The sequence below is a fragment of the Humulus lupulus genome, chromosome 5 (genome assembly GCF_963169125.1).
Source record: "Humulus lupulus chromosome 5, drHumLupu1.1, whole genome shotgun sequence".
NCBI classification, from domain to species: Eukaryota; Viridiplantae; Streptophyta; class Magnoliopsida; order Rosales; family Cannabaceae; genus Humulus; species Humulus lupulus.
In genome coordinates this window covers 151,401,692-151,427,642 of record NC_084797.1, presented here as the reverse complement: position 1 = coordinate 151,427,642, position 25,951 = coordinate 151,401,692, and the positions used below count along the sequence as shown (strand labels likewise).

Below are 25,951 nucleotides of genomic sequence, written 5' to 3'. Positions count from 1 at the left end.
TGTAGCGCAGCATGTCATGCGAGTATTGCATATTAAGATCAGTTGGGCCACCAAGAGCCAAAGGAACATCCACATTCATTGGCCCCTCTACATTCTCCGGAACATTGTCATCCTCTTGATTTTCAAGGTCCTCATCATCACTCTCCCGCCTTCGTCGTTGGCCTTGTCGTCGTGGAGGTGCGGCTGGTGCTACTAAAGATGCATTAGGATAACGCGCAATTCTTGCTTTAGTAAGTTTCCCTTTGACTGGCACCGCTATATCAGTTTTTTCCCTTGGTACTTCATACACGGCGCACATATCTGTGATAAATGACCCAAATGGAAATCCCCCAGTAGTGGTGCCATGAAGAACAAACCTCATACCCTGACGAATAATTCGTCCAACATCGATAGTCATCCCCTTCATGATAGAAAAACCAACCTCATCCGGTCATTCGTCATATGGCTAACATGACTAGTTGGGATCAATTTGGCTGCCACAAAATAGAACCATGCACGAGCTTCTTGATTAAGTTGCCATAAAAACATCCCATTAGGCTCATCATGAGCATATGCAATTCTAGCTCCTGGGCAACCTAATGTTTCCGCTATAAGAACATAATCATGCTGATCTTGTAGAAACAATTGGTACTCATCATGCTCGTTATCGAAGCTCTTAGTATTTAAAAAATCATCGATTGCCTTATAACTCCCCACAGGTAGCCATTTTCCTCTCACAAAACATTCACCCTTCTCATTCAACTCCGAAAAATTAGCATAAAATTGATACACCCAAGAGATATTCATTCTAGTTTCCGGTTGCTTCACAACAGATTCCCACTGCCTACCTTCTATGTTGGCTCTAATTGGCTCAAAGATAACACACGAACTAGGTTGAGGATCATATTCTATACCTCTTTCCTTGAGCACCGGTTTCCCCACAAAAGAAGTATATCGCTCTTCCGCCTCCTTACATACAAATTTGGTGGTATCAAATGGTGGTGCCCTAGAGGAAGAGGGTCTTGAAGATGATGGTCTTGAACTATTTCTCTTAGGTCCCATGGTGACTCGGAACAACCCGCCAAACACCCAAACAATACCTCACCTCCCAATTAATCACGTATTAACCCCCCTAACAACTAAACAATCCCACCAAACGTAATTCACCACTTCTTTCTTATGACAATTAATCAAAAATCACCAAGAACAGTCACTTAGGCAATTTTTCAAACACTTAGTGGGCAAGAATTATTCTCACTCTCCCCTTCCACTTTTCTCTCAATCTTATTTCCCCAAATCACAATAAAACTTCAAAAACCATCCAATAAACATCAATTCCAACAAAGCAACTCACAAAATTCATCAAAATCATAACACAAAATTTCCTCTTACATCACATATCTATTCAAGAACTCAAGTGCTCCAAAGAGATGATTAAATGGAAAATGGCTTACTTGATGAATGTGAGTGTCTTGTGATCTTCAATGAACTACTCCCTTCATAAATTCGGCCAAACACCCTTGAGAAGTAAATGAAAACTTGATCAAAATGGAAGTTGATGTGGTATTGATGATTAGGGTAAGGAAAAATAAAAAAAATGGGATGAGAGATTTGATGATTAGGGATTAGGAATGGTGATGAGAGGAGTAGAATTTGATGATTTGAAATTTAGGAATGAGGAAAGAAAGTAGAGTTAAGGGAAGAGTGATGTTGATTTTTCGGAGTAGGGGGAAGAGAAGAAGAAAAATGGTGGTTAGAGACAAAGAGGGAAACAAAAAGAATTTAAAAACCAAAAAAAAAAAATTCTCTATTCGAAGTGGCGCTGCGGCGCTAAAGGCCCTGATGCTCCAGGATTTTTTTCCTCACGAATTAGCGCTGCAGCGCCTGATAGTGGCGCTGCGGCGCTTAGGACTCCCGAAAGACACCCTCTCTATTTGGGTGTGGCGCTGCAGCGCTTAGTGATGGCGCTGCGGCGCTAATTCCTGCCACAATTGCGCTGCAGCGCTATGAAAGTGGCGCTGCAGCCCCTGGAACAATGCTTTTCAATTTTTTTTTTTTAACGATTTTCATGGTTCATAATAAACTTAATAATTTACAAACTAATTAATGTCTTCTAAAATAAAATAAATATAAAATAAAATAAAATAAACTAAATAAAAATTCTAAAACAATGGGTTGCCTCCCATTAAGCGCTTAATTTATCGTCTTTAGCTAGACATTGATGATGCTTCAATTGCTGTCTTGGAGATACATCGTCTCCACCTTCTTGTGAATTTCACCAAAATAATGTTTCAACTTTGTCCATTCACTTGAAAAAGTGAACCGTCATTATTTCTTAATTCCACAGAACCAAAAGGAGAAACTTTGGTGATAACAAATGGACCAGACCATCTTGACTTTAGCTTACCGGGAAATAACCTCAAACGAGAATTGAAAAGTAAAACTTGCTGTCCCGGCACAAATTCTCGCTTTAATATCATTTGATCATGATATTTCTTTGTCCTCTCCTTGTAAATACGAGCATTTTCATATGCATCATTCCGGAACTCCTCCATTTCATTCAACTGCAATAACCTCTTCTCACCCGCTGCTTGGTAATCAAAATTCAGTTTCTTGATCGCCCAATAGGCCTTGTGCTCCAATTCTACTGGTAAGTGACAAGCTTTTCCAAATACTAGTCGATAAGGAGACAAACCGAGAGGAGTCTTGTACGCTGTCCTGTAGGCCCATAAAGAGTCATTAAGCTTTTGAGACCAATCCTTTCTATTTAAATTCACTGTTTTCTCCAAGATGGACTTGATCTCTCGGTTTGATACCTCAGCTTGGCCATTAGACTGGGGGTGATAGGCCAAAGCCACCTTATGTCGAACTCCATATTTCATCAAGAGTGGTTTAATAACTTTGTTGCAGAAATGTGTTCCTTCATCACTTATTATCGCTCTTGGAGTTCCAAAACGATTAAATATAAACTTCTGCAGAAAAGAAGAAACCACCTTGGAATCATTTGTAGTAGTGGCTATCGCTTCGACCCACTTTGAAACATAATCAACAATGAGTAAAATAAACAAGTTCCCGAAAGATGGTGGAAAGGGCCCCATGAAGTCAATGCCCCACACATCGAATAATTCCACCTCTAAAATCACATTCATAGGCATTTCATTTCTTTGCGAGATATTTCGAACTCGTTGACATCTATCACAAGTCTTGACAAACGTGTAACAATCTTTAAAAATTGAAGGCCAATAAAAACCCGATTGCAAAACTTTCGCTGCTGTACGCGACGGCCCGAAGTGCCCACCGTAAAGTGTCGAATGACACTACTCTACTATTGATTGAGTCTCTTCCATTGGTACACAACGACGAATTATTCGATCCGTACTCATTTTGATCAGGTATGGATCATCAAAGAAGTAGTATTTCAATTTCCTCTTTTGATGTGCATTAAAATCAGGAGGTAGCTTGCCACTAACCAGATAATTCACGATATCGGCATACCATGGAAGTTCTGTTGATACAGCCAGCAGTAACTCATCCGGAAATAATTCTTTGATCGAGTCTTTACATTCAGCATCTTTATTCTCTAATCGTGATAAATGATCTGCCACAAAGTTCTCTTTCCCCTTCTTATCCACAATCTCAATGTCGAACTCTTGAAGTAACAATACCCAACGTATCAATCTTGGCTTAGCCTCCTTCTTTGCAAACAAATAACGCAGTGCTACATGGTCTGTGTATATAATAACTTTGGAACACAAGAGATATGGTCTGAATTTATCGCATGCAAACACCACCGCTAATAGTTCTTTTTCAGTGGTTGAGTAATTTCGTTGAGCATCATCAAGAGTCTTGCTTGCATAATAAATTGCTCGAAAAATCTTCTCTCTTCGCTACCCCAAGACAGCCCCTACCGCATAATCACTAGCATCGCACATAATCTCGAATGCTTGACTCCAATTCGGGACACTCATAATAGGGGCTGACACCAACTTCTCTTTTATCGACTCAAATGCCTTCCTACACTCTTCATCAAAAACAAAATCAGTATCTTTTTCTAGGAGATTGCATAGTGGCTTGCTAATTTTGGAGAAGTCTTTAATAAACCTCCTGTAAAAACCCGCGTGCCCCAAAAAACTTCTTATCCCCTTGACATTCACCGGTGGAGGAAGCTTCTCAATAATGGCTATCTTGGCTCGATCTACTTCAAGACCTTCCTTCGAAACTCGATGCCCCAACATAATTCCCTCTTGAACCATGAAGTGACATTTCTCCCAATTCAGCACAAGGTTCTTCTCTTCACATCTACAAAGGACCAATGCCAAGTTGTGCAAGCACTGGTCGAATGATGACCCGAAAACAGAAAAGTCGTCCATAAATACCTCCATGATCTCTTCCACCATATCTAAGAAGATGGCCATCATACACCGCTGAAAAGTGGCAGGTGCATTACAAAGTCCGAAAGGCATCCTCCTGTAAGCAAAAGTGTCGTAAGGACATGTGAAAGTTGTCTTTTCTTGATCTTTAGGAGCGATTGCTATTTGATTATAGCCTGAATATCCGTCTAAGAAGCAGTAATGTGTATAGCCAGCTAACCGGTCAAGCATCTGATCGATAAATGGAAGTGGGAAATGATCCTTTCTAGTCGCCTTGTTCAACTTCTGGTAATCAATACAAACTCTCCACCCTGTCACTGTTCTTGTCGGAATTAATTCATTGGCTTCATTCTTGATCACTGTCATCCCCCCTTTCTTTGGTACAACTTGCACAAGACTAACCCAACTATTATCCGAAATAGCATGTCATTCTCCATGTCATTGGAAGGCTTTCTTTCTCCATGTCATTCTTGTCACTTCCACTCTGCTTCTTGGCTTTCTCTTCTTTGTCTACCTCTCGTACCACTGGCTCAACTTTCTCCTTTGAACTAGCTTGAACATTACCCTCATCAAGCACCTTACCACTTCTCAAAGAAACTGCTTGGCATGATTCCTTTGGATTTACCACAGTGTCACTAGGAAAACTTCCCTTCTGATTAGAATTCACCGCATTAGCTAATTGACCCACTTGAGTCTCAATCTTCTTCATTGAAGCACCCATGTTAGTCATATGGGTTTCTATATTGTCGAGTCTTGCTTGATTTTTTCCGAACCTCTTGTTAGACTCCATAATAAAAGTGCCCAAAATGTCTTCCAACGATTGCTTTTTCTCTTGTTGCGGTTGAAAATTGAATCCCGGAGGTGGTTGCAGCACATTTTTATTATTGGCATAAGAGAAATTTTCATGGTTGCGCAATCCTGGATGATAATAATTAGGCATGTTGTTGCTTCTGTAATTATTGGGGAAGGAGGGGTTTGCCATAAACTGGGCTTGTTCTGGACTCATTTCTTGCCCCTGCACTGCAGCAGCCGCTGCTACACTCTCCATAACCGTTGGATTATTTTGCGCTGATAGAGCAACCATTTGGTTTTGTAGAGCAGCAATTTGGGCATTCATGGCTGTCATCTGATCAACTTCATATAACCCAGCAACTTTCCTTGGGCCTGACCTCTCATTGGGCCACTGATAACTGTTGGTAGCCATTTCCTCCATCAAAGTGAAGGCTTCATCAGCTGCCTTGGCTAATAGAGCACCCCCTGCAGCAGCATCAACTATTGTTCGTGTTGGAGCATTCAACCCTTGATAAAAAATCTGAACTTGCATCCAATTTTGATAACCATGATGTGGGCAACGTCGTAATAATTCCTTAAACCTCTCCCAAGCCTCATAGAATGGTTCTTGATCTAACTGTCGAAATTGTCCAATATCGATGCGTAATTGGGCTGACTTGGAAGGAGGGAAAAACTTAATCAGGAACTTTCTTGCCATCTCATCCCATGTTGTAATTGTTCCAGGCTGCAAAGATTGCAACCAACTCCTGGCTCTTTCCCTCAAGGAGAAAGGGAAGAGACGCAATCTGATGGCGTCATCAATAACGCCATTCATCTTCACTGTGGCACATACCTCCAGAAATATGGCCAAGTGAATGTTAAGGTCTTCAGTAGCTAGACCCCCAAACTGATTTTGCTGCACCATGTTAATTAGTGCAGGTTTCAATTCAAAGTTGTTGGCAGCAATGGTTGGATTTGCTATTCCAGTGAGATTTTCATTCACAACAAGCATGCAAAAGTCACGCACTGCCCGCTGCGCTGGATTAAGAGGAGCCCCAGCAGCTGCTGGTTGATTGTTATTATTGACATTGCCACCGTTGTTGTTCACCCCGTTGTTGTCCATATTAAGCTCTTCAGTCCTTTTCTTAGATCTCAACTGACGGAGTGTGTGCTCAATTTTAGGATTCAGAGGCTCAACAGGTGTAGAACTCCTAGTCCTTCGCATATACTGAGAAAACAAGAACAATCTATAACTTTAGTAACAAAATAAATAAAAATCTAATTTAAAATCAAGACTTAAAGTTTCAATATTAGTAAAATTAATTTTAATCCCCGGCAACGGCGCCAAAAACTTGATACAGATTTTTCTACCGTAAGTGTACGGTGTATTGCAATTATAAATTAAAAGATGTCGAACCCACAGGGATTAAATATTAAATTCACTAATTACTATTACTGTTAAGTCTATAATTTTAATTAGAAAAGTCAATAAATAAATCAAACAATAAAATAAAGAATATGAAATAACAAGATAATCAATTCTAATGCTCTTGGAAAGTGATTAAATAAAAGATAAATGTACTAGAGTAATGATTTCACTATTCAATTATGAACATGGTTTCTTTATTATCCTAATCAATTCTCCTCATTTGTAATTTCTAGAATTCTAATATAATGCATTTATCTCTCTAAAGCATATATGCAATTAATCTCAATTAATCAATATGATATCTCTATTCGCTATTAATTAATCAAGACGTCATTAAGCAATAGTTATTCTAAACCAAATTCATAGAGTTCAAGGAATCTCTCAATCTCACAATCACTCTATGTCAAATCTTCTTATGTCCAATCTATGTTTATCTTTCTCAAGCATAAACCCTAGATTTCAATTCACAATAATGATGGCCAAACATTAATATGATAAAATTAAATCAAGAAGATATGAACAAACGAGAAGAACTTCATAGAAATAATAATAAAAATCAAAATTCAATAATCAAATAGATTCATCTAATACTCTAGCACAAAAAGAGTTTAGTTCTCCATTACAAACATAAACATAATAGCAATGCATTTGTTCATAATTAAAAAACTAAAAATGAAAGGAAGAAGAAATAAACTAGATGTAATGGTGATGATCTTGATGATGTCTAGCCTCCTCTTCTTCTCCAAGCCTCTAATCTCTGCTCTAATCCCTCCAAAAACGTCCTTAGACCCTAATTAAACTTTTCCTTATATATCCCTTGCAAAAAGCCCTCTTTTGCCCTTCAAAAATCTCAATTTACGATTTCCGTACGGCTCCCGGCGCTGCAGCCCTTAAGCAGGCGCTGCTGCGCCACAAATGTGCCAAAAACGAGCTCTCTGTTTTAGACAGGCGCTGCAGCCCTAATTCAAGCCAGAAATAGCGATGCAGCCCTTGAATATGGAGATGCAGCCCTAATTCATGAATTTTTCATTTTTCTTCGTTTCACTTCCGTTTTGCACAAATTTCGCGCCACTTTTCCTTGGACCCTACACAAACAAAACACAAGCATAAAACCAAACAAAAACACCCTAAACACCTACAAATTAGATATAAAATGACAATAATAAGTGAATCTAAAATTCACTTATCAGAAGACTTGGAATTGTAGACAGATTTAGCCTATGAGGAGCAAATGGTTTAGATCTTGGATCGGAAAGACAAAGTATTACGGAATAAGACGATTCCTCTTGTTAAGGTATTGTGGAGGAATAGTAGGGTCGAGGAGGCGACCTGGAAGCTTGAGAAAGCGATGCAGGATCAGTATCCCGAGTTATTCAGCTAAATTTCGAGGAGGAAATTCTCATTAGGAGGGGATAGTTGTAACGATCCAGATTCACTAATAAGGTTTAAGGGCCTTGATTAGTGTGCTGGAAGGGCATAACTAGATTATATGTGATTAAATGATTCAAAGCACGTTATATGATTATATGAATATCTGTGATGCATGACTATGTGTACTAGTATTCATGTAGGCCCTGATTAGGTTAGAAGGGCATAATCGCAATTTTGGCCCCTTGAGGGCATAACTGTATATATATGTGATAAATTTTTGAGACCACATTATTATGTGGATATGTTTGTAATCCGTGACTCAAGGCGATCCTAGTGAACGGTTCAGCGAAAAAGTCACGGCAAGGATTTATACCTGGCTCGGGGCGAGCCTAGGGGTATTTTTGAGAATTTAGGAAATATATTGGAGTCTTTTTGGATATTGAGGAATATAATTGGTGATTAGTTAGGTGTCGAGAAGTAAGTGGAAAATATTAGAGACAATCGAGGAATTAGCGGGAATTGGGAGCAAAAGACCAAAGTGCCCCTAGGTTGATTTAAAGGCTTAGGAGTTATGGGAGGGCAAATGGGTCATTTTGTTTAAAAAAAAGGTATAACCATTACTCTGCCTTTATACACTTAGTGGAAAGTTTAGAAACCAAAGGAAGCTGAAAGGAAAATAAAGAAAAGAAGGAAGAAGGAGATAGAAGTTTCTCTCTCACGGTTTTGGTTTTTCACCATCAATCTCTTGAAGTCTCTTGGAGCTAGAATTCAGAGGAGCTTTAGGCCAAGACTTTTCACTTGGGATCTTGATCAGGTTTGGAAAATCAGAAGGGGTTAGGCATCCAATTCAAGTAAGGTTTTGAGGTTATAACTCAGATTCTGGTTCTTGGTGTTGATATAGAGTTTTAAGCTGAATTTTGGTGGGAATTCTAGGGAATTGAGGCTGAAGTTTTGAGGAGTGAAAGCTAAGGAGGAGTGGAAGGCAACCTAGGTTGAGCTCATCCATCAAAGGTAAGAAACTCTAGTTTTAAATTATTTGATCTGAGTTGATTTCTATTGAGTTTTTGAGCTCTAAGTTCAGCCATGGTCAATTTTGTGTTTTGGGGTGCATGTGATTGAATTTCTTATGGTTGGGTCACATGGAATGAGTTAGAGATGTTTGGAGGCGTGCTTTGAAGTTTGGTTGAGATTTGGTTGGGTTTTGGAAAGGTTGGCTCGGGAAAATTCGAAGGAGAAAAATATGTGATGGGCTGTGCTGTGACTAGCGCTGTTGCGCTAGTCACTGGGAACTACAGCACTAGGCCCTAAAGTTCCAGAGCTTTTGGGCTTTTCTTGTAGCGCTATAGCTCTTTCCTTAGGGCGTTGTAGAGCTACCCTATTCCCAGAAAGTGGTTTTTGGGTTATTTCTTAGGGTTTTCTCCCGGGGGTTCGGAGTTTGATTCCACCACCCCGTTTGGTGGAATTAGGGCTCCCCAAGGGCTCGGGATTGGTCCTGAGGCTAGGTATTGGAATTGAGGTTTGGAGTTGGTTCTAACTTGTGACCATGACTAGTTGTACGCTAGGGCTCGAACGGGATCGTGCTAAAGGATCGAATTGAACAAATCTATCGAAATCTAAAGGTAAGAAACTACACCTGGTTATGTGTTTGTAATAGGACTAAGAGCTCCCTATATCTGTATGATTTCATAGATTGTATTATGCCATGGGACATATGATAAACGATCTAAGGGTGTCATAAATAATATTTGCACACAGGGCGCGGCTCGGCCACTGGTAGCTGAGGACACCTTAATATTCCTTGAGCTAGTTTAAGCGTGCCGGAGTCAGTGGGATAAACAGAGGGTGCGGCCTAAGGGCGTTAACCTTGGTTATCATATGTGAATTGATGTGAAATGATGTGCTTGGTATGATGAATGCTTGAATAATGTGAATGTTTGGACTGTTGAGTACATGTTTATACTGTGTGAGTCATCTGGTTATTTGCTTGATGATTATGCTCTGTTATTGTGTTTTCTTGATGGGCCTTGGCTCACGGGTGCTACGTGGTGCAGGTAAAGGCTAGGGAAAGTTGGACCAGTCCTGAGATGCAGAGCTTCGGGGCTGAATGTACATAGTCAGCTGATAGGCCGCCACAACCGACGAGTGGAACAGGACGAGAACAGCCTAATTGTCTGTTTTGCCTTAGAGTGGCTAATAACTGTATTTTAATCCCGAAATTTAGTAAACCGTCTTATAACTTTACTACTTCTGGGATCCCATGTAAAATAAAATGTTTAATTATAAGGAATGTAACTTTTGAGACCAAAATCTTTTAACCCTAGTTCAACTGTAGTTACAGTAACACGTTTCTAATTAAATGAGTTGATTGGCAAGTCTTGCACCTTTATAAACACACAGTGTAACGGTCTTGGCTATCCAGGGCGTTACAAATAGGGTCTGACTCCTAGTTCCTCTGAGAAACCCTCGACCATGGTGGTCGAGCAACTGCATATGTACACACCACCACCGAATCTCTCCTATTCATGGCTGGTCCAGTTGTATCCTTGCCCTTACCTACATCATAGAGCACCAGTGAGTCGAGGCCCAGCAAGGAAACTTCACAGCATCGCGTATAATAATTCATTTCAATGAGTGCATAACTAATCAAACACAACAGAAAATCCACATGTTTTCATTAAGACTCACCATAGCGGCTTAAACCAGTCAAGGAGCGTTACCGGGCACCAAGTTCACGGTCCTAACCGAGCGGGTGAGTACAACACCATTAGACGGCCCTGCCTTAATGGCCTGCACTGAGCATGCTTATTGTCTATCACAACCCTTGCCGCTTAGTCACAAACACATATATGACATAATAATTACAAACATTTACACATAATACTAAGCATAATACATGGAAAGACAATCGGGCCATGCCCTTCTCTACATGCACAAATAGTTTTCTTACCTCAGGTCCGAGTGTAACGTTTAATGATAACAACCTTCGAGTATGTTCCCGGTTTCGAGCTTATAGCGGTAACCATGTCACAACAATAATATAAAAATCTCATCAAAAACGGGCGAATAAAGGCTTTTTGACCGATTCCTAGCCACCGAGACATCGAATTCTACTAAACCGTGTATCAGAATCAATTATGAGCCCTTAGGTTTGAGTTCCCACACTCAAGACCTTCCTGGGGCTAAAAAGCCCTTCAAGTGTTGTGACCCAAGATAATAGACCCGCAACCCGCCTCAAGCGATAGAGCCCAAGGGCTCTCCTCTGGACACACGCGCCACAGTGCGCCCCTACAAGCGTTGTCGCTCAAATTGAGGTTCAACAACTACTTCTCCATCCGTTCATGAGAGTCGTGGCATCCCAAGAACAGGGTCGCGACTCGACATGAAAACCTAGTTTTTTCCCTCATTTCTTCAAGCCAAAACTCACCAAAAACCCATCCTAACATAGCCAAATCCCAAAAGCAATGTTCCCAAAACAATGCCAAGATTTTCCCAAGCAATTTCGAGCCTAAGCTAGCTTCGATTCCCCTTAGATTACAAGGAAATTCCCAAAGAATTGAAAGAAAGAGTATTCACGAAAGAGCGAGAGCGAGAGAGAGAGAGAGAGAGTTTGCTGAGTGCTTCTCCTTTTGTTTTCTATTTTGTGTGGTTTACTTAAGGTTCAAGTAACCTTAACCAAATCCTGAGGCTCGGGGTACCCAAAAATGCCCTTGAGGGTAAAATGGTCAAAATCCCAAAATTCCCTCCTAATCTCACTAACTCTTAACATATCCTAAAATATTTATTCCCATTACCAGATATCCCGGTAATGTTATAAATACCCAAAATACCCCTTGACTCACCCCAAGTCGGGTATTTGGTCCCGTTGTGACTTTCCCACTAACTTGCTCCATAGGATCCCCTCATGTCGAGTAACCCAAATATATCCACATAATAATGTCGTCTCACACATATATCACATATATGCACACATATTCCAAATATACCCGTAACAGGCCAAATTACAAAAATTTCCATTCTAATAAGAAATGGGCCCATATGCATATTTAATACACCTAAACATGAATATCTAGTCATATTATAATCTAACTCACGTAATCATATAATGGTACACATATATATCACATATAAACACATATTTCATATTGAAATTACATATATTAGATAATTCTCCATAATTTGTTATCATGTCCCCCTAATCAAGGCACTAAGCTTTATTACGTAATTTGGGACGTTACAATCACTTAGACACCTTCAACAACTTGATGAAGTTAAGGAGGGTCAACAATAGGGAAGGGTGCCATTGTTTTTTTGTTACACTCAAAGGAGTTGCATACAAGTGGTTCAAGAGGTTATAGACAGGAACCATCAGGTCATGGCAGCAATTTTCCGAAAAATTTCTTTAGCAGCATCGTTCGGTCCGTGAATACTTTATGCCTACTACCAACCTCGCTAACATAAAACAAGGTGAAAGTGAATGTCTGAAGAGCTATGTCCATAGAAGGGAAGTTCAATTAAAGAGGAGCTCAAGATGGCTATCTCAGTCGTCTAGGGAGCAAGTTATGGGATAACATGTTGAAGAGAGAAGTTATAGACTTAGATGACTTCTTCGAAAGAGCACGAAAGTATATACTTGTGGAAGAGGGCCATGAGAACTTGCATGCTGGGAAGCAAACGTCCTTCAAATCCCCATTCTACCAATATGTCCAGAGACTATGCGTAGAAGAGATCATTATTGTTGAGACGTGGCTGATCAAGTTGAAGATTGGAAGAGGTTAAGAAGGCTTCAAGAACAATATAGTGGAATTCATCAAGGATAGCCTCCTATAAGACTCCCTTTATTTGTGTCGCTTGCAAACAAAAGAAGTCACATCAATTGGCCTCCACAAAGTTGTAGTAGTTTTTCTTTATTTGAGTTACGACTCGTATGGAATCAAAAGTTTCACTATAGTTGGCCTCCCATAGATGTGATTTATCTTGGTAGGGTCCAAAGAGGTCTCCTAGCTCACTCCAGGATGTAACATGGAAATGACATTAAGCCTACCCTTGCACATTTCCTACTATCACTAATTTCAAGCACCTATCTTATATATTACATCTCTTATCTCTAGGGATGCTTATGTGACTCACATACTGCCATTGTCAATTGAAATTGTCAAAGTGTATCGAAAGGAATGAAAAAAAAAGTTCTTGGCAAGATAGATCCCATCAACCACTTTGTAGGTATTAGACCTAACCTTACTAGGCATCTGACCTTGTGCAGAATAGGTGCCTAGACTCGTGAGCTTCAATAGGAACCTAGCCTTATGCGAAGTAGGTGCCTAGCCTAGAGAGCCTCAACAGGCATCTATCCATGTAAAAAATAGGAGCCTAGCCTCATGGGATACATGAGCAGTGAACCTTATAAGACATCATTTGCTTCTATAAGGACTAGCTACCTTTATAGAAGCTAAGAAAGCCAAGAGGTCTCTTAAAAGTGATTTCCTCACAAACACACCCACTCTGCAAAGGGACCGCGTCATAGAAGAAAAAAAGGGAGCTCAAAGAGATCCCAATCCAGATAGACTAAGTCGCCTAACCCCAGGAAAAAGGGGCCTAATGGAGGCCTTTGCAAAAAAGTCCCTCGCAATCAATAAAAGGGCCTTGAAAATAGGTGCTTGCAAGACATCACAAGCACCATCTTCCTGTAGGGGTCGTAACCCAAGGGGAGATCACATTAAGGACCAAAAAGGGTCCTCATAATAATCCTTGGTCGACTAAAGTGACCTTGCCCAACAATGGTCTCAAAGAAGACACTTGCAGAAAGAGTTTCAAAGAAGATGCTTGCAAAAACGGTCTCGAAGAAGATGCTTGTGAAATTAGTACTATGCATAATAATGAGAAGGTTGCTTCACAATCAAAAATAAAAATTCAAAAGTGTGTGCATGGTGAATATAAAAAAAAGGATGGGAGATACCCATAGGGTCAACACATCCTCAAAATAAACTAACATCCATAGATAATAGGAGCCCAAACGCTTCTGCAATAAGCATGAAGCACAAACAAGACACCAATTATGTTTCTTCAATGAGCCACAAGCAATAGATAAGGGCAAAACACCGAGAGCGACATCTTAGGAGCACCACACAAGAGCTCACATTGTCTAGATGATACTTCTTGGGCCCCTTCGGATAGTGTGCCTCAAGCTCTCTCGTGCGGCCTGATGTTTTGTACACCAATTACACCTGTAGGATCGTTACAAAGGAATGATTGGCATTAATGACACTTCAAAGGAGTCATGAGGATCACCTCTTATGAAATATGTTTTTCCATATTTCATAAATAAAGAAACACACTTGTACCTTGCATGTAATAAAGATGACATAAAAAGAGTCTACATTAATGCCTAAAGGCCCTCTCATAGACTGGGGGGCAAGTGTGAATGCCAAAATTCAACACCAACTAAAGACCATAACTCATGTCTAAAGCTCTTGGATGGTCACGCGAGAGCTTGTTTCACACAATTCCTCACGTCCATGAAAGGCCATCCTCTTGTGTCTACATAAGGGTCTCATTATGCGAGGCCCAATACACCTAGATGTGGCGTACATCTCTGTGTCCACATGCTGCATGAAGGAACAAGGGCCTCGCTATGCCTCCTCCATGTAAGAGGTGAAACGTTCACTAAGGGCGCCTCACACAACCCCGGCCTCGCTAGGTGAGACGTTCACTACCCTATGGACTACGCATGTCTTGCGGGCTTGTGGACTCACTATGCTAGATTTAGGCCAGACAATGTGCCTTACGTGCCTCATGAACTCCCTGGGAAGAAGAGCTCCAACCTCGTAATACATGTCAAAGGCACAGGCGCTACAAGCCTAGATGATGAGATGTCAAGGTGCACATCAATCGCGAGGGATGGCCTCGTTGTGCGAGGCCTAATACATGTCAAAGGAATGCATGATGAGAAGTGCCTTGCTATGTGAGGCACTGCATTCCAAGATGCTGAGATGTCGAGGTGCACATCAAACATAAGGAAGGGCCTCGCTATGCGAGGCCTATTTCCCAAAAATGCGCCAACGTGGAGGCTGCATAAAGGAAACTCATTCAACCTTACCAAAGAACCCACATGTTCTCCAACACGTAGTAGAATGTAAGGAACCTTGGAGAAAAGGTATATCAATAAAATAAGAGAACAACCATCGGGTACAAGGTGCGTATACGAGTACGGGAAGTATGATCCTGAGGATGACATAGGCGTGACTCCGACATCTGTAGCAGACAAGTAATGGAGGTATGAGATAGTAGAAAGACTAAGGATGACACCACTACCACCTGCATGCCTCTGACCATGTACCAAAGCCAACACCATGACCTTCTACACCAGTACAACTTGTGCCACCACACTGACAGTGTATGTAACAACCCAAAATTGCTAATAGGGCTTAGTTCCTTGATTAGCATGTCGGGAGGGCATAATTGGATATATATGTGTTTAATTGGTTAAATGCATGACTACGAGGCATGCGTGATCAATATTACTATGTGAGTATGTTATGTACATGTTTATGAGTATTAAATATGCATGTGGGGCCTTTCGTGTTCATAAGGGCATATTTGTAATTTTGGCCCGTTAAGGGCATAAATGTGATTTTATGTGATATATGTTTGAGACCATAATATTATGTGGATATATTTGCAGTTTATGGCTCAAGACGGTCCTAGTGAGCAGATTAGCGAAATATTCACAGCGGGGTTTAAATACTTGGCTCGAGGAAGCCTAGGGGTATTTTTTGGAATTTAGAGGATACTCTGGGATTTATTGAGTAACGAATATGTATTTGGTATTTAATTAGATGTGACGGGGTTAATTGGTTAATAGTAGGAATACTTGAGGAATTAGCAGGAACTGGGGAAAAATGACCATTCTACCCTTAGGCTTAATTTAAGAGTTGGGTTAGTGATAAGGGGTAGTTTGGTCTTTTCTAATTAGCGATATACTAGTAAGTGTCCAAGGGGCTACCAGAAGGTACTGGAATTTTTCAACACACTCTCTCACCCTCTCACTAGAATATTAAGGAGAACTTGCAGCTGGAAGAAGGAAAATTCATGGGTTGAGCTAGGATTTGAGCTGGAAAATAGATGAAATTAAGCTAGGATAAACTAAGTGTATGTTGAGGATCTAAGCTGCAAGCTAAGGTAAGGAATTTGTACTGATCATGTTGAATTTTCTGTTGAAACTATGTAAAAAGCTAGAGTTTGCATGAATTTTAGTTGTTAGCTGGTTTTGGTTGTTGAATGGTGAAAGAAAAAGATTATAGGTTTGTTGACATAGTTGGGATATAAGAATGGGAATTCTAGGCTTGGATTTGAGTCTGGTTGTTAGTTTGGGATGGAAGTTTAAGGTTAGGATCGTGGGGAAACGTTGGAAAAGTTGGTTTTTCTGGGTTTAGGAGCTTGGGTCGCGGCCCTGTTCTTCAGGGGTTGCGACCCGCATGAGTTTTAGAGGCTGGGAGTCTCTATTCTTCAGGCGTGCTGTAACCCAAAGGGTTGTTGGTCGTGGCCTGTGTCCTCCATCAGGGAAGACTTGGCCTCAGTCTTAGGGGCAGGTCGCGACCCTCAATGGCAAGTCGCGACCTTAAGTGAGAAATTAAGGGAAAATAGGGTTTTAGGCTCAGGGAGGCTCGGTAATTTAAACTTAGGCACTCGAGACGAATTCTACTACCCGGTTTAGTATAATTTGAGGTCCTAGAGGCTAAGTATTTTTCCTAAACCTTTATTTTGATTAGGAATTGATGGTCTCCCATTAATACTTTGACTAGGTTTATCGCTAAGGCTCAGGACTGAGGATCGTGCTCGGGATCGTTCTTAATTCTCTGATCAAGATTCGAGGTAAGAAAACTACACCCATGTGGTTGTGTTTGGGACTAAGGTTCCCTGTATCTGGATATATATGTGTTGTGTAACTGTATTGTTATTATTGCAAATGTGAAAGTACGGCCTAAGGGAGTCGGGGTTAACGATTAGTGCATTGGATGCGGCTCGGCCACTGTGAGCCAGGGTCAGCTAAATAAACAATGGACTCTGCCTAAGTGAATCGGGGTCAGCTTAGTAAACAGAGGGCTCGTCCTAAGGGTGCCAACCCTAAGCATTTGTATTATTGATGCTCATATTCTGTTTAATTTCTGAATGACTGTGTTAAGATTGATTGGATGATACTATTGTATATGTGTTTGTTGTTTATTGTTTTCTTGCTGGGCCTCGGCTCATGGGTGCTACGTGGTGCAAGTAAAGGCAAAGAAAGTTGGACCAACCATGAGTTGGAGAGCTCTAGGGGCGGAGTGTACATAGTCAGCTGCTCGACCGCCACGACCAAGGGGAAAGTACAGGGACAGAGCCCTAAAACTTGTATTTCCCCATTAGAGTGGCTTTTGGATGTATTAAACTTTTGACCTTTGTAAATTATGACTTATACCCTGGTTTTGGGATCCCATGTACCAAACATCAGTTTTAATGAAAATTAATTGTTTATAATCAAGATCTTTGAACCCTAACTTGATAGTTGACTTTAGGAACACATTATTGTTCAAACGACATGATTAGCAAGTCTTGCACTATTTTAAAATACACAGTGTAACGGTCTTGGTTATCCGGGGTGTTACAACTTGGTATTAGAGCGGTCTATGTTTAAGGGTTCCTAAAGACTGGCTGGGCATATACACTCGCCACTAAAGACAAGCTTAACTCAGGGTTTCGTAATTGTATATATGTGATTACATGCTTAAATCCATGAATGAAATATAAATTTTTTAATCTTTCTGATTAATAGGGAGCATGAGATACTGACAGGGCCTGGCCATTACTGTTGTGTGATTATAATGAGGCATGCTTATTAGCATTGTTGCTGCATGTGAATGAATGTTTAAATGCTTGTTTGCATTTTGACTGCATATGGCTTGTTGAGTTTCAATGGTGGACTATGGAAAGACTATTAACCTATCATCATTGTGTGGCTGTCGAGTCATTGATTGTAGAATAAACTTGGATAGCTATGTGTCCAAGGCGATCAATACGACTAGCCAGCATAGGGTCCGAGGCTAGAGATGATGAACAAGGCCATAACCCTCTGCCAGTCCTTGAGAACTAACAACAGATACTTGCTGATATGCAAGCCCGATTGCAAAGTCAAGAAGAGTAGATCCGTCTCTTGAGACAGCAGGCTCCGTCAGGGAGTGCTGCACCTATTATGCCACCTGTTGTGGCACCAGTTGTATAGCCACCTAAGGTTGGGAACAGCTGGGGGCCACTTTATGAACGCTTCAGGAGACGGTATCCTCCAACCTTTAAGGGAGGATCAGATCAACTTAAGGATGAACAGTGGATGAGTATGATCACTTATATGCTTAGGGAGGATGCCTGTATTTGGTGGGAGGTGGCATTATAGACTAGGGTATTTCTACCTTGAGATGGGATGGGTTTAATGATCTATTCAACCAGAAGTATTACAATGTTGCCATCAAGACAGCAAAGGTGAATGATTTCATGGGGCTGGTACAGGGAAGCATGACAGTTATAGAGTATGTCATGAAGTTTGATAAGTTGGCGAAGTTTGCATCAGACTTAGTGCCAACAAATGCGGCTGGGCAGGATAGGTTCGTTCGAGGGCTCAATGCTATGATAGCCTGGGATATGAGGATTACATCGGTACTTGGGCAGACGACTTATGCCCAGGCTGTTGAGAAGGCTCTTACCGCTTAAGAGGTAGAGAATAAGATCTGGAGGGAGAACGCTGCAAGACGAGAATTTTGCAGGGCAGTGCCTCCATCCACATGGTCTAATAGGGGCGGAGGCCCCAGTGATCTAAAAAGGAAGACCCTTGACACTGTTACCACTGCTGGTCCTGATAGGAGGGGTCAGGTGCTAACGGTGGCCGCCAAGGAGGCAGTGAAACATGGAGAAGTTACCCAGAATGTGGTATATTATTTTATAATATAATGTAATATTATATTATATTATAATATAATTTTTTAGATTAAATAAATGTGACAAAGAGTGTCACATATTGTAACATATAATAGAGAGTTACAATATTTAGATATATGAGATATATCCAAATAATGTAACATATTTGGTGTTACAAATTTGTAACTTCCAAATATTACCCTTTATTGTGTAAATTTGTTGTTACACAATATTGAGATGAATTTCATAAAGCCATACGTGATATGGCTGTTAGAGATATGATTTTAACCCCAATAATGTGTTTTGGGAGTTACAAAATCATTTGGGAGGGTTTGGAACTGTTTGGAAAAACAACACATTTTTAGAGCTGAAAATGGTCGGTGGCCGTGGCCACTAATGTCTCTGGCTGCAGCCACAGGCTAAAAACTGACCATTTTTCAGTTTTTTCAATCTTTGTTGAATGGCTCAAAAAACCCAAATAACTCCTAAATCTCATTTTTAATTCCATATTAATCCAATTAAACATTGGTAACAGCCATGGGGGTTGTTGGAATTTGAAATTCAAAGGGTGTCTCTAAACTCTATAAATATGAGCCTATAGCTCACTTGTAAGACACAACATTTCTATCCATTAGAGCACTTGGCTAGAAACTCCTTGAGGCTTGATAATTCCATAAAGCATTTCCTATAATCTGTGAGAGATCCCTTAGTGCTTGAGTTAGGGGGAAATAAGCTTTTGGACAAAGGTTTCAAACCTTATTCAAGTTGGTGATCCCCAACACTCTTCACTTTGGTAGTGTGAGTGAGAGTTGTTTATCTTTTGTTTCTTGTTCCTTTCTTTCATTCCATTGTTTTTCATCTTTATATTGTTCTTCTCTATTTACTTGTATTTCTTGTTCAAGAGTTGTAATCTTTTCTTTTCTTTTCTTTTGTTTCAAACACTTTCCTTTATTTGTAACCTTTTGCTTAGAGTTGTATTTTACTATTCTCTTCTTCTTCATCATCTTCTTCATTTTCTTTGTTTATTTGTAATTTTCAGTTATAGAGTTGTAACTCTTTTTAATCAATCATTATTTATTTGTAATATATTGCATAAAGTTGTAATTTATTATTATTTCCATTGAGGCAAAATACATATTTTCCTAACATTCAAAAACTTATCCCTTGTTTGTTTCAATGGAAGGTGAGACCATTAAGATCATGAACCAAGATCTAGTGAGGACCCCGCATTCCCATGATATCAGAATTGAGGGCTAAGGACCTGTTATAGGGAGATTTATAGGTTTTCTAGCTAGCATGGTGGATAGCACCAAAGTTATGCCAGCGGGGCCTAGAGGGACCGGATTTGTACGCGAGTTCTTGGATGTGTTTCCTGAGGATTTACCGGGATTGCCGCCGCACAGGGAGATTCATTTCATCATCGAGTTAGCATCGGGTACAGAGCCAGCTTTGAGGGCACCATATAGGATGGCTTTGATGAAATTGAAAGATTTGAAGATACAGTTGCAAGAGCTTCTTGATTTGGGGTTTATTAGACCTAGCTTCTCACCATGGGGTGCTCTGTTTTGTTTGTGAAAAAGAAGGATGGGACTCTGAGAATGTGTGTAGACTACATGGAGTTGAACAAGTTTACCATCAAGAAAAAATACCCCTTATCAAGGATTGATGACCTGTTCGATCAGCTGCAAGGGAAGACGGTATTCTCGAAGATTGATCTTCGATCTGGTTATCACCAGCTGAGGATTATGGACGAGGATATACCGAAGACGACCTTCCAAACAATGTATGGGAATTATGAGTTCTTGGTCATGTAATTTGGTCTGACCAATGCCCCAGCATCATTAATGGATCTGATGAATAGGGTGTTCAAGGACCTCTTGGATCAGAGCATGAGCAGCATCTCCGGCAGGTATTGCAGAGACTGAGAGAGCATCGGTTGTATGCAAAGTTTAAGAAGTGCGAGTTCTGGCTACAAGAAGTGATATTCATTGGGCAGATTGTTGGTGAGGATGGGATTAAGGTAGATCTAGTTAAGGTCGAGGCAGTGAGAGATTGGCCAAGGCCAAGAAACGCCTCAAAGGATAGGAGCTTCCTTTGATTAGGGGGATATTACAGACGGTTCGTGGAAGGGTTCTGAAAGATTGATGCACTATTTACAGAATAGACACAGAAGAAGCAGATAAGTTTGAGAATAACTTCCAGGAACTAAAGCAATGGCTGATTACTGCACCAGTGTTAAGTCTTCCTTCGGAGGGAGGGAAGTTTGTAGTATACTCTGATGCATCGAGATTAGGGTTAGGATGCATGTTAATGCAGAATGAGAAGGTTATTGCTTATGCATCACTACAGTTGAAAGAGTATGAGTAGCGATACCCTACCCATGATCTGGAGTTGGCATCAATGGTATTCGCATTGAAAGTTTGGTGACATTACTTGTATGGGGGAAAGTGCGAGATATACACCGATCATAAGACCTTGAAGTTCTTCTTCACCGAGAAGGACATGAATATGAGGCAGTGACGTTGGCTGGAGTTGGTTAAGGACTATGATTATGATATCCTTTACCACCCAGGGAAAGCCAATGTAGTGGCAGATGCGTTGAGTCGGAGGGGCTTGGGACAGTTATTTAGCTCCACACAAACATCAAAGGAGTTGGCAAAAGAGATGGGTAGAGCAAGGATAGAGCTGGTTGTGGGCCGGTTGGCCAATATCACCTTACAATCATCCATTTTAGAGAGGATAAGAGAGGGTCTGATGGATGATGCACAGTTGCAGGAGGTCAGTAAGAACGTGCTAGCTAAGGTAGCTAAGGAATATTCCATTTCAAAGACTGGTTTATTATGGTATAAGGATCGAATATGTGTCCCGACAGATGTGGTGGGTATTTGTAACGCCCTGGCTACCCCAGAACAGTTACGGTGATCGGTGAACCAGAAATTTGACCCGCTACCCGAGTCATTAACAGGTTAAGGTGTAAAACCAGTAAAAAGGAAATGGCACTTTTCATTAGGTAAGTAAACTGCTCATGAGCCTTTTTAAAATGTTTACAAGTAGTTCAAGTTACAAAAGAGTTGCTACAGTTCCAAATATACAATCTCCGCCGGCCTAAGCGGCAAAAATAGGGAAAACCCCTAGTCCCTCTGAGAACTCCTTGACCGTGGCGGTCAAGCGGCCCTGTATGTACATCACATCGCCCAAGCTCTCCACTCAGGGTTGGCCAAGCTTTTCCTTCCCTTTACCTGCACCACGTAGCACCCATGAGCCGAGGCCCAGCAAGAAAACATAATAAAACATGATATAATATCAACAACGATCATAATAACCATTCAGGACTATCAGTCCAACAAATAGGTGACAATAGCCAAAAGTCACAATAATGAGCATCGCTCCCTCTAGCCATGTGACGATAGAGTCACCAGGGCTTAACTGAGAAGTGAATCATTCATAAGTTGTTTAGGAAAGGTGTATGGTGATTAGTCACCAACGTAACCTTCCTCACGACTCTGGAGTCGAAACTATGGACAACGTCCCTTAGCCATGTGACAAACAGTCACCGGGGTCATATACCTTGGCTATATTCATCTAGTTGTAAGCCAGGCAAGCGCTTATAAGTTTCTCGACCTTAGGGTCGGTCTGGCATTAATGCTATAGAGCCATTCAATGCATGATTCTCGACTTTAGAGTCGGTCCCTGACTAGTCAGTGTCTCAAACAGGTAAACAACGTTCAACAGCATTTAATATGCAATCCATGTCCACATATATCAACCAACATGCCTTAAGTATCAAACCACGCATGTCATATACCTATACAGGGTGCAACTGTATTCAAACACTGTTTTCTTACCTCTGGTTCGAGTGAGTATTATAATATGAACGACCCCTGAGAACGATCAATCTTTAAATTCCTTGACGGTCACCTGGTCATAACCAAAATATAGGATTCATCAATAAAAAATGATAACTGAGGGTTTCCCAAACCAAAACCCAGCCCCTGAGACCTCAAATACTACCCAACCGGGTACTAGGTCCAACCCCGAGGCCTATGGTTTGAATCCCTAAGGTAAAAACCACTTTTTAGCAAAATTGGCTTCATGGGCCGCGGCCCCCAAAAGCTGTGCCGCGGCACGCCCCAAACAAAGAGGCCCCCCCATCTGCCAGACGCGCATGGGCCGCGGCACGCAAAAGCCGTGTCGCGGCACCCAGCCCAGAAAAGCTAGAACGGCCACACACGAACCAGATTTTCTCCCTGTTCGTTTTTCTCTCAAACCAGTCTCTCAAACCATCATAGAACCTTCTCCAAACATGTAATTGAACCCCCAAACAACATCCTTATCTCACTCACACCAAACCCCAATCAACCTAACATTAAAACCCTCTTTGATTCACACTTTCCACACCAAAACTCATGATTCAAAAGCTAGAACAAAAACAGAGCTTAACTTGAATTCAATGGTCAAAGCTTACCTTAGAACCTGTTTTGAACTTCCCACACAAGCTAAAACAAGTCTCCAATCCAGCCCTTAAGTTCCCCTAGCTTGAATTATCACCAAGAACACAAAACCACCAAAGGAGCAATGAAGAAGATGGAGCTATGGGAAGGTACGAGAAGAGAAAATAGAACCCCTGTTTTACTCTTTTTAATCTACAGCCTTCTAAGTCTCTTAGTCACATATATCCTTCCAAAAAGACCAAAATACCCCTTACGTCATCTTAAGTCTCCAAAGCCACCCCAAGGGCAAAATTGGTACATTCCGCTAAACCCGTTAATTATAATTAACGCTTCCCAATTCCCGCTAATCTCAATATCCTCAAACACCAATATTTCATAACCCGTTACCCTAAAATCCCCGGTAACGCTATAACCTTTAATATCACCCCGAGACTCACCCCGAGCTCAAACCTGTTATGACCAAACCGATAATCACGTTTAACGATCGTCTCATGTCGGAATACTCGAACCAATCCACATTATAATGTGGTCTCACAATATGTCATTATCAGACAAACAAGTATTCAATTATACCCTCCACGGGCCAAATTACCATAATACCCCTGTAAACAAATGTGGACTCACAAGCATGCATTTAACATCATATGATAATATAATTCTCATAAACATGCATAAACACATTTAATGGCATAATTAAACAGTTATGGCCCTCCCGGCCTACTAATCCAGCCATTAACCATAATAGGGAATCCGGGGCATTACAGTATTAGACAAAAGATTCCTGATGAATCCCACACCACACCATACTCACTCCATCTAGGCGCTAGGAAGATGTATCAGGATCTACGAACTTTATACTGGTGGCCTGGGATGAAGAAAGACATAGTTGAGTACGTGGCCAAGTGTTTAACCTATCAGTAGGTGAAGGCTGAGCACCAGCGACCTGCGGGGTTGCTACAGCCTTTGGGTATTCCCGAGTGGAAGTGGGAAGACATTACTATGGATTTTTTGGGAGGGTTACCGAGGACAGTGGGGTTACATGACTCGGTGTGGATGATAGTAGACAAATACACTAAGTCAGATCACTTTTTACCTGTGAGGATGACTTATAATGTGGATCAATACGCGGAGTTCTATGTGAGGGAGATTGTACGTCTCCATGGGGTTCCTAAATCTATAGTATCAAACCGGAATCCCATATTCACCTCCAAGTTTCGAGGTAGTTTTTAGAAGGCTATGGGGCCTCAGTTGAAGTTCAGTACAATCTTTCATCCACAAATAGATGGACAGTCTGAGAGGACGTTTCAAGTATTGGAAGACATGCTTAGGGCGTGTGTATTGGACTTTGAGGGGTCTTGGAGTAAGTACCTTTCGTTGATTGAGTTTTCATACAACAACAGTTATCAATCAACGATTGGATTAGATCCATATGAGATGTTGTACGGAATGAGATGTAGATTTCCCATTCATTAGGATGAGATGGGTGAAAGGAAGTATTTGGGACTAGAGTTGGTTCAGAAGACTAATGAAGCTATTGAGAAGATTTAAGCTCGAATGCTCACTTCACAGAGTAGATAGAAAAGCTACGCTGATCCTAAGCATAGGGACGTGGTGTTTCAGGTGGGGGACAAGGTGTTTCTGCGAGTGTCACCACTATGACGGGTGAGGAGGTTTGGGAAAAAGGGCAAGCTGAGCCTTAGATTCATAGGACCTTTTGAGATCCTGGAGAGGATCGGGCTAGTGGCTTACAGATTGACACTGCCACCATCGTTATCATGGGTTCATGACGTATTTCACATTTTTATGCTTCAGCAGTACATCTCAGACACGACTCATATATTGAAGTATGAGGATTTGGAGTTGTAAACAGATTTTTCATATGAGGAGCGACCAGTTCAGGTCCTAAACAGGAAAGATAAGGTTCTACCGAACAAGACGATTCATCTAGTCAAAGTGTTATGGAGGAATGGCATGGTTGAGGAAGTGACCTGGGAACTTGAGACAACTATGCAGGATCAGTATCCCGAGTTATTCAGGTAAATTTCGATGACGAAATTCTCAGTAAGAGGGGATAGTTGTAACGACCCATAATTGCTAATAGGGCTAAGTGCCTTGATTAGCATGTCGGGAGCGCATAATTGGATATATGTTTGTTTAATTGGTTAAATGCGTGACTATGTGGCATGCATGATCAATAAGACTGTGTGAGTATGTTATGTACATGTTTATGAGTATTAAATATGCATGTGGGCCCTTTAGTGTTCATAAGGGCATATTTTTAATTTTTGCCTATTAAGGGCATAAATGTGATTTTATGTGATATATGGTTGAGACCACATTATTATGTGGATATATTTGCAGTTTATGGCACGAGATTGTCCAAGTGATAGGATTAGCAAAATAGTCACAATGGGGTTTAAATACTCAGTTCGAGGGAGCCTTAGGGTAATTTTGGGAATTTAGAGAATATTTTGGGATTTATTGAGTAACGAATAAGTATTTGGTAATTAATTAGACGTGACGAGGTTAATTGGTTAATAGTAGGAATACTTGAGGAATTAGCCAGAACTGGGGGAAAATGACCATTCAACCCTTAGGGGTACTTTTAGGGTTGGATTAGTGACAAGGGGCAGTTTGATCTT

At 40.9% G+C, this 25,951-nt stretch overlaps 1 non-coding gene across 1 annotated transcript; it reads left to right on the top strand.

The window, feature by feature from the left end:
• The first annotated feature begins 5,683 nt into the window (after positions 1-5,683).
• On the top strand, positions 5,684-5,787 carry LOC133780734 (small nucleolar RNA R71). The gene has a single exon (XR_009869552.1). It is a non-coding gene; the product is annotated as a small nucleolar RNA R71 (small nucleolar RNA).
• Positions 5,788-25,951: the final 20,164 nt, after the last annotated feature.